Source organism: Leptodactylus fuscus, chromosome 2 (genome assembly GCF_031893055.1).
Source record: "Leptodactylus fuscus isolate aLepFus1 chromosome 2, aLepFus1.hap2, whole genome shotgun sequence".
Taxonomy (NCBI): Eukaryota; Metazoa; Chordata; class Amphibia; order Anura; family Leptodactylidae; genus Leptodactylus; species Leptodactylus fuscus.
The window spans coordinates 92,408,978-92,422,381 of record NC_134266.1 but is presented as its reverse complement, the minus strand read 5'-3'; the positions used below and the strand labels follow the sequence as shown (position 1 = coordinate 92,422,381).

Sequence of the window (13,404 nt, the reverse complement as noted above, 5' to 3'; positions counted from 1 at the left end):
CTGCACGGAGAAGACTTCTAAAGGTAAGAGAAGAACCAGCGTTGATTGGCAGAATGTATAGCATTCTGCCAATCAACGCTGGTTCTTCATCGAACCATATACTTCGAAAAGCTAGTAGTGTTCGATCGAGTACGAGTATTTCGAATACCGTAGTATTCGATCGAACACCTACTCGCTCGAACACTACTCGCTCATCTCTAGTAATTATACTTTTTTATACAAGTAAATTAGAAGTTAGGCATGGAGAATGCAGAACAAGAAAATAAAAATTTTAAGGATCACATACATAAAGCTAGAATATACAGTAAAATGCAGATTTTTGCAAAAGGTATATGTTTTTGAAAGATGTTGAAACTGGATCACTCATCCCTAGCAAACACTCAACACACCTAATATGTCAAACACACAGACATATACACCATAATGATACATTTCTATAACAGTACATTTCTTAGGTATGTACTTTGTGGAGATAGTGGATGAGCCATAGCTATGGAGTCTTAAGAGGCCAAATGTCCCTCGGTTAAATAAGAAGACAACAGTATTATAAATGGCACATAGTAGGTTGGGTATGAATATGCATTTCTGGTCAATGGAAAGATTCTCCCTTACTTTGTGTTTAAACTAATATGGAGGATTTCAGTCTGTGGAATTTTTTGTAAGACTGTCCCAGTTATTACAAGCCAAACATAAGCCAAAATCTGGTGTTGGGTGAAGGGCAGAGGAAGTAGTTCAATTGTCTTATGACTGGCATTATAAGGAAGGCGTACCTGGGCATACTTAAGTAAGAAAAGGACTTGATGCACTTTCACTTTTCAGAACAGACAGGACAGGGCAGTTCTTGGCAAACAGATAAGAGAAGAGTAAAACCGACGTTGCTCTCTTTGGAAGCAGAAAACAAGTGTCCCTTGTAAGTAAATGTATTCTTTTCATTATATGTAATGTACTGTCAGTGTCATTCTGTAGGCACCTGTTTCCCTTTTATTTATTTTTCAATTAATAACATATGTTGTATCTATTATATCTGTGACGTAAGGATACGATTTTACTCTTGTGTAAGGTCTTACAGAGTTTCAATCTGTGGCATAAACATTTTGCATTAAGGTCCTGAGAGCCATATTGGTTGCAAAAAGTATTCAAATAATGCAGGAAAATCTTCTTCGAATATAGTGCAGAAATAATCCACATCACAATTTTCCCCATAAAATGTCTCTTATCCTTGTATTGAAAAAATGTATAATCTACTGTATAATATGCAACAAGATCTAAATGCAAATATGTATATTCATATACAGATATATATGTATTTTTATATCATGCTGAGGATAGAAGCAAAAGTGTATGAATATGAACATATACTACCAGAGATCTAAAATATAATTACATTTTTTCTAACTTTGTAACTTAGGCCCAGTTCACATCTTCATTCAGGTTTCTGTTCAGGGAGTCCGCTTGGGGACCCCCAAATGGAAACCTATACGCATAGAAGAACGGTTATCTGGGAAAACATGCGGACCCCTTAGACTATAATGGGGTCCGTGTGGTTTCCGCATAAAAATGTGGAGAGAAAAGTGCTGCATGTCAATTCTACCTACAGCTGGTGCTATCCATACAATATATATATAATGGAAGCAGAAAGTTCACAGAGTAAAACTTCACACTTTTCACTCTTTGGGGGAGTTCACACGGAGTAACGTGCCGCATGATGTGGCATGTATACGCCGTGTGAGATTTTGCGAGCCGTATACGCTCCCATTGATTTCAATGGCAGTGTGGATCGTAAACAGCGCGTTATTTTGCGGCCGTGATTTTGCCCACATCACGCGGCACGTTACTCCGTGTGAACTCCCCCTTTCTGTGAAAAGTGTTGCAGGTAAAACCGAAATGCTCTTTTTGGCTGCAGCTTGCTATGTGGGGCCTTAGCCTGAAGGTTTCTATCACATTCTTACATTGACAGATTTTCTGAAAGTAATGAGCACTTATGGACAAATATATCTATATAAACAAGTGGAGTCACAACTTTCATTAAACATATAGTGTATTATCAATATCAATAAAAATAGCATATTATACACAATTCAAAGGATCTGGGATGGAAATAAACTCTATAAGATTAGATAATATACCGGTAGTCCAACAGTTACTGCAATAGCATATGTGTTTACTGTGCAAACCTAAACTCATGCAATTGTACACCAGTGGGAATAAAAGTGACACTAAATCATTGCTATAGGATATCTTTATAGCACAGAATATGGATTATGGTAGCTTGTCCCATAGGTCAGATTAATACTCATTGGTAATATTATTAAGTAACACTTTAAGACATCCCCTGTACAAGGTTAGAGGTGTTGTTGAGAAATAATTCTTTTAACATCTGCATAAAGATACGATCAGTAACCAGACATTTGGGCAGGTGTTTGAGTATTAAAACAAGCTTGCTAGACAAGGAAATAATCCTGCCAATATAAACATTAATGCTTCTTCCTATTCATTTGCCTTTATGAAACTAAATTAACTCATAGATGTGGATCTTGATGTCCAGCTCGACATCAGGGGTAAGTCCATAATGGAACGCATTTAGATGACACTCAGATGTCACCATCCAATCTATTCTCTATCAATGAAACGGAGCAGGATAGGACTTAGTCATAAGGGCAGTTGATATAGCAATTCCTTCATGTGGGACCCCAATATCTGGGCAAGGAAAGTCCCCTGAAGGTCAGACTTCATGCACACATCCGAGTGTGTCATGCAAGGAGTCATCTGATGGTCCGTTCTGATATAAATACGCCTCTGACATAGATTTCAGGCATCATTTAGACCAGAAAACTTATATATCTGATGAGTCTGGTGCAAACGGCATGTCCTCTTCATGCCCCCATTGTCGGAAAGTGGCAAAGGTGTGAGAGAATTTTTATGCAAAACTGAACTTGTGATATTTTTTGATGTTTCACAAAAAGTTTTTTTTATGCAACAAAAATCAATGATATTTTTAATGAATCTGCCCCAATGTGTTTGAGTCCTACCTTAACAAAAAACATCCTTAAAAGAAAATGAATAGCAGTTAAGCTTTCCTCTAAATTCCAGTGCATTTGCTGCTCTTAGGCTTCTGTCAGATATTCCGGTAATACTAGAACATTGCTGGATAATACACTGAGTCAACAATTTACAGCTCACATGGGTCAGTTTACAAGGCTTTCCTAGGTAATTCAGAGGACAACTAGTGATGGAAGGGTAAAGTTAAGGCCGTCATCGATTAGGACAACAATGAAGGGTTTGGGTGGAAACATCTTCAGAGCATTTGGCATTTAGATCTTTTTTAGTGTCTTAAAAAGTAACCACAGTTGGATGTTTAAAGAATAACTTCAGACTCTGATTTTCTAATTTTTGTTCCATTTTCAGGTTTGAAGTTTCTGCAAAGAGACTGGAGTAAGTAATACAAAGATATTAAAGAAAAACATAATATTACATTGCATGCATTGAATAGGCCTATATCACAATGCATTAACAGTGTACTTTGTTCTTTCCCATCGTAAGCATTGCCAACAGAAACCTTGGATATATACTATACATTCAATGAATGCACTGAGAGGCTTCCATCACCCATAGGTGCCCATGTTATAAAAATGGATGGGTGTCTCTGTATGAAATAACGCTGTCCAATGCGCTAATTTTGCAGCAAAAAAAAAATTGAATCCTTGATGTACTGTATAATAGACAGACAGAGGCCAAAAGGACACTCTATATCAAACATGTCACAACCATTCACTGCTAACATAATGTCAAAAGATCATTAGTAAAAAGTAACAGTGTCAATTGCTAATTATCTTGGAACACTGTGCATATACCTGCATTTAAGATTTTTTTTGTATTTAGAAGAATCAATTTCTTAGATATCATGAACACTGTGTTGCCTGGATACTTTTCATATCTGTCATTCTAATCTTTCCCTGCATGCTCTGCTTTATCTTACTATCAGCGCGAACTTGCCCATCAGAGGACCAGGAATTGGAGGATCTTCTGATGGGCCCAGGCAGGGCGGGGGCCCAGCCACATTGCTGATGGAAAGGGGTCTGGCATTATGTGTCACCAGGCCCCTTTCCAATAGAAGCCTGCTCAGGGTAGGCAAGTAAAAACTAACAAATATTTATGCTCACCTCTCCTGGGCATCTGGTGGCCTGGCATCATCTTCTGGCCTCTTCTAGCCTGTGGCTGACGTTGTTCGACTCTGAGGTCACCGCTGAAGCCAGTGATTGGACCTCAGCAGTTATGTAGGTGCACTATCATCGTAATGTCTGCATGTGACTGCTGAAGCCTCAGCGATGATGTCTGGAACATGTAACGTTAGAGGAAGAGGAAGCAGGAGACAGCAGAATGATGCATGGATTCCCAGGAGAGGTAAGGCAGGGTGAGTATAAGGCTAGGTTCAAACTAGCACGTATTCTCTGTTTGGGGGAACCCGCTTAGAAAATGTGCATTTTTCCACCCTTTTCAGGTGTAAACTGAGCAAACCCCATTATGATCTATGGGATATGTGGGTTTTCGCATTTAACCTCTTTTTTAATGTGGGAACATATTATATTGTGTGGGGCCACTGTGGAGCGTTGTATACCATGTGCATTATACTGTGGGGGTTCTAAATTCCTGATGCAGCCCTGTGTGCTATGCCTGTATCACAGCTCTCTCACTAAAATCTGGCGCATGTGTGGGGTGCTCCAGGGCTGTGTCATTCCCCATACAGCACTATGCATGAATCAGCCACGGAGCTATTGGGGCATGCCCAGTACTATAGGGGATGACTATACTGGGAACATACTCAATAACACTAGATTGTCAGCATATTTCAATGAAGTAGCTGTATAGGCTATTAACAGGAAGTATGTTGGGTGGGGTCCCAGTATAAGTTCAGTCTGACACTCTTTACTTTTGATGTTTGCCTGTCAAAATTTAGCATTGACCACCGTGAGTTACAAGAGAAATATTTACATTTTTGCCATTTAAAATACTCTTGCCAGAATTGTAACAATTGGGTAGTCTTATACAACTTCACTACATGATTAAGAGAACTTAGTTTTGGCTACCTATTAGAAAGGCAGTCCTTAAGGTCCAGAGTCATAACTCGGCTGAGGAGACCACCCCTTTCATAGTAGCAGACAGTACAAGTGTATTGTCAGGGGGGATGTTACCCACCACCCAGCAATAATGCTGGGCTGTAAAGAATGCCTCCCTGACTCTACAGTAACATTGGTGGCCAAAACTACCTATCTCTCCAATGGGTAGAACTACAAACTAAAGATAGAGTGCTATATAGCATTAAATGGTTTATAACTTTCACTTGATTGGCAATCTTTCCTACATAGATGCAGATAGTTACCAAAATCCTGTGTTGTAAACAGATCAACTATCTTCACCAGCACCATAAAAATTGCAAGGGATAAATATCCTATTTAACAACATAGAGGCATGGACATTGTTGATTTTGGAGTTCTGAAAGAGCTATATCTCTATAATTATAATATGTTTAACTTAATGGGGCTCTATCATTGAGAAAAGTCATTTTAACTAAGCACATACTTGTATAGCCTTTAGAAAGGCTATTCCACACCTACCTTTTGTATATAAATTGCCTCAGTAGATTTTGAATTAGCCCGTTTTTATTCATATGCTAATTAGCCTCCAGCGAGCACTGGAAGTCTCAGCCAGCTCTCCTGTGTATAAGAGCAGGGAGATGAGTCATCGGCAGCAGCAGCCTGTGCTGTATACACAGCAATCAGTGCACACAGACACTTTCGGAGTGTACGCTGGAGGCTAATTAGCATATGTGCTAATACAAAGCGGGCTCATACAAAAACTGCTGAGGCGATTTACATACAAAAGGTACATGTCGAATAGCCTTTCTAAAGGCTATGCAAGTATGTGCTTAGTTAATAATGACTTTTCCCAATGACAGAGCCCCTTTAATAATAAAATAATGTTTAAATTTGCGGTAACACCTTACCTAAAGTAGATTTTTCTGAAAATATATTTAGAAAGACAACATACCCCTGCGGATAAGAGAGACCAACATTTCACTTAAAACAATAACAGGAAGAACAACTAGAAGTTTACCAAAGCTCTCATGTATATGTGATAAACTCCGCATACTTACACTAAATGATGTGCATACAAACACATTTGATCTCATTACTTCACAACAGTGAGTGATATTGGAATTCTCTGATTCCTATGAAGCCAATCCTTATCTCAATCTTACCGTATCAGGTTTAAGTCATCAAGGTTATATTTGCCACTTACTTTATCAGCAAACTACTTGTAATTTGTAAAGATATGACTCTGCTGGGGCTGCAAAACAGACATTGCTGTGATCACACAGACACTATTTACAGCTTACTTGTTTAAGTGTTTTTGGCTGACCTAAATTAATATTACCCAAAGTCACAGTGTAACCAGGAAGAAGATTGTGCCAATGCAAATTTTTTTTATTGTAACTGGATAGGAACAGGAATGATTGCAAATGCGGAGGAACATCAAAGTAGTTTACCGGACTGAAATAAGGCTATTAAACAATGTTCAAGCACTTTATAAAGTATTGAGTAATATTACCAAACATAAACTGTACTTGTGGGCTTATACTTTGCTATGTTAAATGTACTTTGCCCTATTACTACACTCATAAACACTATTTAAAATGGCTAACAAAGCACTTGGCTATGTCTGCTAGGGTAAGACAGCAGAATTGTATTATTTTTATCATAAATTGGTAAACATAAAGAAGAACATATTTGGAAACCTGCAATAACTAAAATAGAGTATTACAATTGCAAAAAGATTGTTCTCTCACTGTAACAGGCAGATGTCCTGCCATGAAGAGCCCATTAAATACAGCAATCCCCATTTACTGTACAGATCTATCCTTTATTGATGAATATGGGTCAGGCTAGAGGTGTAACTAGCAACTCAGTGGCGTAACTAGGAACGTTAGGCCCCATAGCGAACTTTCGATATGCCCCCCCCCCCCGAACGACGCCCACCAAAGACCCTGGCGACACCCCCCCCCCACATTCCTGTACTCTCTATTATTCCCCCTAGTGGCCCCTGTACACGCTATTATGCCCCATAGTGGTCCCTGCTCACAGTATTATACCCCATAGTGGCCCCTGCACACAGTATTATGCCCCATAGTGGCCCCTGCACACAGTATTATACCCCATAGTGGCCCCTGCACACAGTATTATACCCCATAGTGGCCCCTGCACACAGTATTATTCCCCATAGTGGCCCCTTCACACAGTATTATGTCCCATAGGGGCCGCTGCACACAGTATTATTCCTCATAGTGGCCCCTGCACACAGTATTATTCCCCATAGTGGCCCCTGCACACAGTATTATGCCCCATAGTGGCCCCTGCACACAGTATTATACCCCATAGTGGCCCCTGCACACAGTATTATACCCCATAGTGGCCCCAGCACACAGTATTATGCCCCTTAGTGGCCCCTACACACAGTATTATCCCCCATAGTGGCCCCTGCACACAGTATTATACCCCACAGTGGCCCCTGCATACAGTATTATGCCCCATAGTGGCCCCTGCACACAGTATTATACCCCATAGTGGCCCCTGCACACAGTATTATTCCCCATAGTGGCCCCTGCACACAGTATTATGTCCCATAGGGGCCCCTGCACACAGTATTATTCCTCATAGTGGCCCCTGCACACAGTATTATTCCCCATAGTGGCCCCTGCACACAGTATTATGCCCCATAGTGGCCCCTGCACACAGTATTATACCCCATAGTGGCCCCTGCACACAGTATTATGCCCCTTAATGGCCCCTGCACACAGTATTATCCCCCATAGTGGCCCCTGCACACAGTATTATGCCCCATAGTGGCCCCTGCACACAGTATTATACCCCATAGTGGCCCCTGCACACAGTATTATTCCCCATAGTGGCCCCTGCACACAGTATTATGTCCCATAGGGGCCCCTGCACACAGTATTATTCCTCATAGTGGCCCCTGCACACAGTATTATTCCCCATAGTGGCCCCTGCACACAGTATTATGCCCCATAGTGGCCCCTGCACACAGTATTATACCCCATAGTGGCCCCTGCACACAGTATTATGCCCCTTAATGGCCCCTGCACACAGTATTATCCCCCATAGTGGCCCCTGCACACAGTATTATACCCCATAGTGGCCCCTGCATACAGTATTATGCCCCATAGTGGCCCCTGCACACAGTATTATGCCCCATAGTGGCCCCTGCACACAGTATTATTCCCCATAGTGGCCCCTGCACACACTATTATTTCCCACTGTGGGACACCCATGATCAATTATTATACTTTGGGGTCTTTTCAGACCCCAGAGTATAATAACCGGAAATCGAGAGGGGATACAAACATAAAAAACACTGTTACTTACCTATCTCCGGCTCCACTGTAGTCCTCGGTGGTGTCGGCCTTCTTCAATGACGTCCAGGACATCACGTGACCTGGGACGTCACATGACCAGGACCTGCGTCCTGGGTCATGTGACGTCAGGGAATGTCCAGAAGTAGGCCCGAACCTGCCCGGAGCGTGGAAAGATAAGTAATAGAGATGAGCGAACAGTGTTCTATCGAACTCATGTTCGATCGGATATTAGGCTGTTCGGCATGTTCGAATCGAATCGAACACCACGTGGTAAAGTGCGCCATTACTCGATTCCCCTCCCACCTTCCCTGGCGCCTTTTTTGCTCCAATAACAGCGCAGGGTAGGTGGGACAGGAACTACGACACCGGTGACGTTGAAAAAAGTAGGCAAAACCCATTGGCTGCCGAAAACATGTGACCTCTAATTTAAAAGAACAGCGACGCCCAGCTTCGCGTCATTCTGAGCTTGCAATTCACCGGGGACGGAGGTTTCCGTCCAGTTAGCTAGGGCTTAGATTCTGGGTAGGCAGGGATAGGCTAGGATAGGAAGGAGAAGACAACCAACAGCTCTTGTAAGAGCTAAATTCCAGGGAGAAGCTTGTCAGTGTAACGTGGCACTGACGGGCTCAATCGCCGCAACCCAGCTTTCCCAGGATCCTGAATGGAATACACTGTCAGTGTATTCCCGTATACCCGATATATACCCCCGATACCCGTTCCAACGGTGTGCCCCCCCACCTTCACCCCAGAAATACCCTGCAAGTCCCCTAGCAATAGAATTGGGGCTATATACACCCACTATTTTTGCTACTGCCATATAGTGCCATTGTCTCACTGGGAATTCAAAGAATATATTGGGCTTACATATAACTTCAATTCCAGGGAGAAGCTTGTCAGTGTAACGTGGCACTGACGGGCTCAATCGCCGCAACCCAGCTTTCCCAGGATCCTGAATGGAATACACTGACAGTGTATTCCCGTATACCCGATATATACCCCCGATACCCGTTCCAACGGTGTGCCCCCCCACCTTCACCCCAGAAATACACTGCAAGTCCCCTAGCAATAGAATTGGGGCTATATACACCCACTATTTTTTGCTACTGCCATATAGCGCCATTGTCTGACTGGGAATTCAAAGAATATATTGGGGTTACGTGCACCCACAATTTTTGCTACTGGTATATAGTGCCATTGTCTGACTGGGAATTCAAAGAATATATTGGGGTTATAAATACCCTCATTTCTTGCTACTGGTATATAGTGCCATTGTCTGACTGGGAATTCAAAGAATATATTGGGGTTACAAATACCCTCATTTCTTGCTACTGCCATATAGTGCCAGTTTCTGACTGGTAATTCAAAGAATATATTGGGGTTACGTGCACCCACAATTTTTGCTACTGGTATATAGTGCCATTGTCTGACTGGGAATTCAAAGAATATATTGGGGTTACAAATACCCTCATTTCTTGCTACTGGTATATAGTGCCATTGTCTGACTGGGAATTCAAAGAATATATTGGGGTTACAAATACCCTCATTTCTTGCTACTACCATATAGTGCCAGTTTCTGACTGGTAATTCAAAGAATATATTGGGGTTATAAATACCCTCATTTCTTGCTACTGGTATATAGTGCCATTGTCTGACTGGGAATTCAAAGAATATATTGGGGTTATAAATACCCTCATTTCTTGCTACTGGTATATGGTGCCATTGTCTGACTGGGAATTCAAAGAATATATTGGGGTTACAAATACCCTCATTTCTTGCTACTGCCATATAGTGCCAGTTTCTGACTGGTAATTCAAAGAATATATTGGGGTTACGTGCACCCACAATTTTTGCTACTGGTATATAGTGCCATTGTATGACTGGGAATTCAAAGAATATATTGGGGTTACAAATACCCTCATTTCTTGCTACTGCTATATAGTGCCATTGTCTGACTGGGAATTCAAAGAATATATTGGGGTTACAAATACCCTCATTTCTTGCTACTGGTATATAGTGCCATTGTCTGACTGGGAATTCAAAGAATATATTGGGGTTACAAATACCCTCATTTCTTGCTACTGCCATATAGTGCCAGTTTCTGACTGGTAATTCAAAGAATATATTGGGGTTACGTGCACCCACAATTTTTGCTACTGGTATATAGTGCCATTGTCTGACTGGGAATTCAAAGAATATATTGGGGTTATAAATACCCTCATTTCTTGCTACTGGTATATGGTGCCATTGTCTGACTGGGAATTCAAAGAATATATTGGGGTTACAAATACCCTCATTTCTTGCTACTGCCATATAGTGCCAGTTTCTGACTGGTAATTCAAAGAATATATTGGGGTTACGTGCACCCACAATTTTTGCTACTGGTATATAGTGCCATTGTATGACTGGGAATTCAAAGAATATATTGGGGTTACAAATACCCTCATTTCTTGCTACTGCTATATAGTGCCATTGTCTGACTGGGAATTCAAAGAATATATTGGGGTTACAAATACCCTCATTTCTTGCTACTGGTATATAGTGCCATTGTCTGACTGGGAATTCAAAGAATATATTGGGGTTACAAATACCCTCATTTCTTGCCACTGGTATATAGTGCCATTGTCTGACTGGGAATTCAAAGAATATATTGGGGTTATAAATACCCTCATTTCTTGCTACTGCCATATAGTGCCAGTTTCTGACTGGTAATTCAAAGAATATATTGGGGTTATAAATACCCTCATTTCTTGCTACTGGTATATAGTGCCATTGTTTGACTGGGAATTCAAAGAATATATTGGGGTTACAAATACCCTCATTTCTTGCTACTGCCATATAGTGCCAGTTTCTGACTGGTAATTCAAAGAATATATTGGGGTTATAAATACCCTCATTTCTTGCTACTGGTATATAGTGCCATTGTCTGACTGGGAATTCAAAGAATATATTGGGGTTACAAATACCCTCATTTCTTGCTACTGGTATATAGTGCCATTGTCTGACTGGGAATTCAAAGAATATATTGGGGTTACAAATACCCTCATTTCTTGCTACTGCCATATAGTGCCAGTTTCTGACTGGTAATTCAAAGAATATATTGGGGTTATAAATACCCTCATTTCTTGCTACTGGTATATAGTGCCATTGTCTGACTGGGAATTCAAAGAATATATTGGGGTTATAAATACCCTCATTTCTTGCTACTGGTATATAGTGCCATTGTCTGACTGAGAATTCAAAGAATATATTGGGGTTACAAATACCCTCATTTCTTGCTACTGCCATATAGTGCCAGTTTCTGACTGGTAATTCAAAGAATATATTGGGGTTACGTGCACCCACAATTTTTGCTACTGGTATATAGTGCCATTGTCTGACTGGGAATTCAAAGAATATATTGGGGTTACAAATACCCTCATTTCTTGCTACTGGTATATAGTGCCATTGTCTGACTGGGAATTCAAAGAATATATTGGGGTTACGTGCACCCACAATTTTTGCTACTGGTATATAGTGCCAATTTCTAACTGGGAATTCAAAATGCGCAAGGCTCCCGGAAACGGACGTGGACGAGGCCGTGGGCGAGGTCGGGGGAATGGTTCTGGGGAGCAAGGTAGCAGTGAAGCCACAGGGCGTCCCGTGCCTACTCCTGTGGGGCAGCAAGCATTGCGCCACTCCACAGTGCCAGGGTTGCTTGCCACATTAACTAAACTGCAGGGTACAAACCTTAGTAGGCCCGAGAACCAGGAACAGGTCTTGCAATGGCTGTCAGAGAACGCTTACAGCACATTGTCCAGCAGCCAGTCAGACTCTGCCTCCTCTCCTCCTATTACCCAACAGTCTTGTCCTCCTTCCTCCCAAAATTCCCAAGCTTCACAGAACAATAACCCCAACTGTCCCTGCTCCCCAGAGCTGTTCTCCGCTCCTTTCATTGTCCCTCAACCTGCCTCTCCACGTCACGATTCCACGAACCTAACAGAGGAGCATCTGTGTCCAGATGCTCAAACACTAGAGTCTCCTCCATCTCCGTTCGATTTGGTGGTGGATGACCAGCAACCCACCCTCATCGACGATGATGTGACACAGTTGCCGTCAGGGCATCCAGTTGACCGGCGCATTGTGCGGGAGGAGGAGATGAGACAGGAGTTGGAAGAGGAAGTGGTGGATGATGAGGACACTGACCCGACCTGGACAGGGGGGATGTCAAGCGGGGAAAGTAGTGTGGATGTTGAGGCAGGTGCAGCACCAAAAAGGGTAGCTAGAGGCAGAGGCAGAGGTCAGCAGCTTAGGCGAAGCCAGGCCACACCCGGAATCTCCCAAGATGTTCCAGTTCGTACCCAGCCCCGAAAAACTCCCACCTCGAGGGCACGTTTCTCGAAGGTGTGGAGTTTTTTCATGGAATGCGCCGAGGACAGATATAGTGTTGTCTGCACAATTTGCCTCTCGAAATTGATTAGGGGCTCTGAGAAGAGCAACCTGTCCACCACTTCAATGCGCCGTCATTTGGAATCCAAGCACTGGAATCAGTGGCAGGCAGCAACGGCAGGACAAAGGCCGCCTGCCGTTCACGCCACTGCCACTGCCTCTGCCACTGCCTCTGCCTCTGCCACTGCCACTGCTGACTGTGCTGGCGATGCACTCCAGAGGACGAGCCAGGACACCACTTCATCTGCCTCCGCCACTTTGTTGACTTCTCCCTCATCCTCCCCTGTTCCTGTCTTATCTCCTTCTCCTGCACCATCAAAGGCACCATCAGGCGCTTCTTTACAACAACCCACCATCTCTCAGACATTGGAGCGGCGGCAGAAATACACTGCTAACCACCCACACGCGCAAGCCTTGAACGCCAACATCGCTAAACTGCTGGCCCAGGAGATGTTGGCGTTCCGGCTTGTTGAAACTCCCGCCTTCCTGGACCTGATGGCAACTGCGGCACCTCGCTATGCCATCCCTAGCCGTCACTACTTCTCCCGGTG

General features: G+C 42.6%; 1 protein-coding gene across 1 annotated transcript in view; it reads left to right on the top strand.

Annotated features, from left to right (window-relative positions):
• Positions 1-821: 821 nt before the first annotated feature.
• LOC142194792 (polymeric immunoglobulin receptor-like) overlaps positions 822-13,404 on the top strand; it is a 69,077-nt gene continuing 56,494 nt past the window's right edge. Inside the window, exons 1-2 of the mRNA XM_075264158.1 lie at positions 822-910; positions 3,406-3,432. The gene's annotated coding sequence lies outside the window, so the exon portion shown is untranslated. The remainder of the gene's footprint in view (positions 911-3,405; positions 3,433-13,404) is intronic.